This window comes from Orcinus orca, chromosome 5 (assembly GCF_937001465.1).
Source record: "Orcinus orca chromosome 5, mOrcOrc1.1, whole genome shotgun sequence".
Lineage (NCBI taxonomy): Eukaryota > Metazoa > Chordata > Mammalia > Artiodactyla > Delphinidae > Orcinus > Orcinus orca.
This window is the reverse complement of record NC_064563.1, coordinates 119886354-119891438: the sequence shown is the minus strand read 5'-3', so window position 1 is coordinate 119891438 and position 5085 is coordinate 119886354.

Genomic DNA, 5085 nt, shown 5'->3' with positions numbered 1-5085 from the left:
TGATTTCCCATCAAGATGGTAAGGCTCTACTTTGGCTCCTGCCCAAGAGGACGCCCCTTGCTCCCTGAGCTGCAGCCACAGTAGCCTCTGATGCTTCTTCACACTCCTGTGCTGAATGTGCTCCCCCGCTTCTCTCCCCAGTACATTACATTTTTCTCCCTTCCCTGCTCTCTAGGCTGCCCTTTGTGATTTAGTCACCTGGGCTCCTTTGCCTTCTGTCTTTCTCTTAAGTTCAGCAAATAGGAGGCCAGAGCAGGAGAACAGAGGACTGGACAGGAGGGAGCCTGGGATATTTATCCCCCTACTCTTCCTCCCTAACCTCACTCTGGCATAGCTGTGTTTCTTTATAGCTATAGCTCTTGGAACTTTTCTCCCAAGCCACTGACTCTTGCCGCTTCCACTGACACTGTTTCTCCTTTTTGACCCAGTAGATTTAGGAGTGTTAAGTGTTTCCCATGGTTGTTAGTCCCTGGGTGTCCCTCACCAAGGCTCATTAGTTTGACATAGCTCTTTCATTAAATTCCTCTAAGTTAACCCTTTCATGTGTGCCACCTGCTTCCTGTCAGCACATTGATCATATACGTACGGAACATGCTTCCATCTCAAGGCCTTTGCACTTGCTGTTCACAGTATCTGATAGGTGCTATTCCTAAATGTCCTGATGGCTCATTCATTCACATCATTTACACCTTTGTTCCAATGAACTCTTCTCAGAGAGGCCTGCCCTGGTCACCTTATTGAAAATAGCCCCTTCTACCTGATCTGTCTCCCTGCTCTATTTTCCCCATGGAATATCATACAATATTGTCCTATTTATATTTACTTACTTGCTTATTCATTCATTCACTCACTTCTACTCTGGAATGTAAGGTCCTTGAGAATGATGCTGACCCCAAAATAGGTGCTCAAAAATTAAAAATAAGTGAATAAAAGTTACTTTTATTACTGAAATCTCAGGAGTACAGTTCTGACTCATACTTCTAATCATACTCATTGGTTAGATTAACAAATCTTTGCTCATTTTTATTTGCACTGTGTTCATCAGAAATTATTTTACTCATTGGCAAGATTTAAACATTAATACTTTGAAGTAAACAACATTCATGTAAATATCAATTGCCTATAGCTCTATTTTTTTTTTTTTTTCAAAATCTAGTTCAGTGTGTTTCATTATACTGCACAAAGATTTAAATGCCTTTAACTTCCAGAGCATGTTCTTGGGAGGAGGTCAGCATTGCTTCTTTGATAGATTAGAAGAAAAATTAGTCAGGCAGAAATAAAATGATTTATGTCATATGCTTGGTATGCCTAACCATTCCCTTCTTTCAGGAATCCTTAACGGCTGTGTCCTCAGTACTGCATTTTTCTTGTTCTACCACTGGTCTCATTCATGCTCTTTTTTTTGGACTAAATCCTGAGCCATCATGTTTTGTTACCACTGAGGATGCTATTGCACTTACTGTTGTCATTTTACAAAATTCTGGTCTCAGCTTCCTTATAAATTTAGTGTCACTCACTCCTTGGCATTTTCGACAGTACCTAGTGAGAGACTGATTTTTTCAAGTTCACCTTTAGACTATCCCTCTTGCCAGTTTTCAGAATCTATTTACTTAAACCTATGAGTTTAACACTGAATATCAAACAAGGAAGTTATGTCCCTCTTAACCATTTGTTAGCGGAACTACTGATTTTTTTTCTTTTCTGCTTGTTTACTTGGATTTTGTGTGCTTGTTTTATTGTTTCTAACTTTTTTCTCTCCTAAGCCTCAACTTTTAATCACTTTTCTTGTTTTTCTTTACAAATAGTGTCTATTCAAATCTTTTTTCTTTGTTTTTTCCATTATTGCTATTCGCATATTGATATAAGGCTTGGTCACCTATTTCCTTAAACACTACAGTAATGGTAAGGAGAGCTAATACTCTATTAAGTACTTACTGTGTGTCATGCAGTATCCTAAGCATTTCGCATGCCATTTCGGACTCAAAGACGTAAAACTTTCCTGACTCTCTTAACCCAGTGAGGTTTATCAGTTCTTATTTGGCCTTTAGTTGATACTGACTAAGATTAATCAATTATAATGTGAAGTTATAGAAAGATGATACCTGGTGATTGAAATCATTACAATTACTTTTGTAATATCATTTGGGATTTAATCTCATATTGTATCTGAGCTAGTTTGCACCTCCTTCCCCACATGGGTACTACACCTCGATGTATACTATACTACAGTGTTATTCCAGTGCTGTGTTCAAAATGTTCAGTCAAGGAATAGTGGCTACTGCTTAATTTTCTGCTTTCATTCTTCCTTATGGTTAGTCCTGCCAATCTGCAGTTAGTAGAATAGTTTTACCATTTACCATACTACCATTTAAAAAATATTTTGTTCCCCTATTTATTGTCCACATCTCTGTGTCAGGTCCCATATCTCTGACCTCACATCATTATCTGTAGGTTCATGACACTCCTTATCCATAACTTTCCCGTATATTAAAAACTCCTCTTAAAAGCTGTTTTAACCATATGTTCTCTTACTTACTGTACTCACACCAACAATCCATTGCCTTCATCTCACAACATTTAAGTACCAGTATTAACCATAGGCTGCAGAATGAACTCATTAGGAGTCTATATACTTTTTCAGATCATGAAATCACACAACTTTGAATATGGAGTTGGGAGGCATTTAGAGGTCATTTAGTAGAAAACAGATCTCATCTGTGACGTTAGTGAAAGGTGGTCTGCTTAAATCCTATTAAAAACTGCACAACCTTGAAATAGCAGATATAATTGCTACTAATATTCTTTATGAAGTGACTTTCATATTTTGAGATTAATTGGCTTTTTGAGATTTATTTCATTTTTTTCTTCTTAAATTTCAACTTTCAATCAATCATTTTTAAATTAAGAGATCCACAAAATTCTAAACCTCTCTGGGTTAAATATGCCAGGACAAATTGCCTTTACATGGACCAATTTCTTATTCTTTTCTTTGAATTAAACATGGAATGCCCTAAAGTTGTGTACATCTTTTAGGAATTTCAAAGCATTCATCGTATTTTGAAGCATATTCACTCTCTGCATTGTGTTAGCATATCCCTGAGAGAGGGCCAAAAAACGATCATAATATTTGGCTTGTGCTCTGACAATGTATTAACTTTTTAATCACTCTTTTGTGATGAAATACTTTTATTAAGCTTACTGCAGTTTTATCCTTTAATACTAAGTTTAGCAGTATTAGCAGAAATTTAGCTTACAGTGAGCTAATTCATTCTGACCTTTGCAAAATAAAATACTTTTAAGTTTTCCATCCTGTATTCATCTATTAACGCATTAACCCATCCAACATTTATGGTTGAACAATTATTCTAGGTAATAATTACTATTAGAGCTGCTAAGGATACTGAAAAAAATATAAAAATCTTATACTTACTATATAGAGGGAAAACAAGACAAATGAACCAAAACTTATACAAACACGGTGACACATGTTTCAAGTTTGGGTATCTTAAATACTTACATTTCTTAAACCTAAATACAGAACTTGATACTTATTGCAACTAAATTTGGTTTTATTATACTTAGGCATATTATTTTTGAATCTTGAATTAAATAATCTAACATGTTTGCAGTTCATATCTTTATTCCATTGATAAAAGTAATGAATAGGAAAAGTCTAAAGGACGGTGACATCCGATGTTATTAGAATCCTCTCTCCAAGATGAAAAAGGAATAAGAACAAGGATTTAAGATGCATATCCCCAATAAGGCAGGTGTATTAAGTCCAGGTTCTCCAGAGAAACAGAACCAAAAAAGAAAAATAGAATATATTGAATTTATTATGAGGAATTGGCTCACATGATTATGAAGGCTAAAAAGTTCCACCATCTGTTCTCTGCAAGCTGAAGACCCAGGGGGAAAAAAAATGTGGTATAGTTACAGCCTGAGTCAGAAGACTGTAGAACCAGGGAAGCTAATGGTGTAAATCCCCATCCAAGGGCAGAAGAATGAGAAAAATGATGTTCTAGCTCAGTCAGACAGACAGGAAGGGAATGAATCCTTCCTTCCTCTGCCTTTCATTTCATTAAGGACTTCAGTGGATTAGATGATGCTCACCCACAACGGGGAGGGCAGTGTACTTAGTCCACAGATTCAAATGTTGCTCTCATGCAGAAACACCCTCACAGACACACACAGAATAATGTTTAATCTGGGTACCCCATGGACCTATCAAGTTCACACACAAAATTAATGATCACAGCAGGTAAAATCAATACGTGCTTGAAATCCTTCCTCTCTTTACAGTCTACTTATATCGTTCTGCCTTACAAACAAAATTAAAATATTCCTTTTGAAACAATATTTACCAAATTTTCTTTTATTATGCCTATTGTGATAACATTATGCTATCTCTCTCATATCCTGACCGATATTCAAGACAATTTGGTATAGTGATCAAGAGTGTAGGTCATATTTCTGGGCTACACCAACCTGACGGTTGCCAAGCATAAAATGAGACAAACAGGAAGGCAATGGATGTCCTTGAGAGAGAAAGCCTTCACAGTCAATAGGTACCTGAGAGCAAATTCACAAGTCACAATCCAAAAATCTAATTCTTAAAAATGTTAGCGTAAGCGACACCATTTTTGGCCTATTGTCCTTTATTTTTTAAACAGTTGTTATTTCCTTAACCTCTTCAGTGAAAACAAAGAATAGAAGTTGAACCAAGAAAAGGCTAGAATGGTGGTGAAGTTGGGTCCTGTGAGGTAAAGAGAAGAGTCATGGTAATTCCTCTGGCAAATGAAATCCTAAAGTAGAATCTGGGTCCTCAAAATCTGCTTTCAGAGCAGAGAGAGGATGAAAGCTGGAAGTGGCATAAAACTATCCAGGAACTTAAGTGAATTTTCTTCTAAGTCTATAACTTAAAAATGAGCAAAGGAATTAACTTCTCTTTGTACAGGCGTCTATCTTTGTTAAGCCATTCTGCATGCAAATTCCTTTGAGTTTTGAGGTGATAGTGATGCTATTTACTTGGTGTTTCCTCCAGGTTGACACAAGGTCATTCAATTCCTCAGATTAAAATCAGTG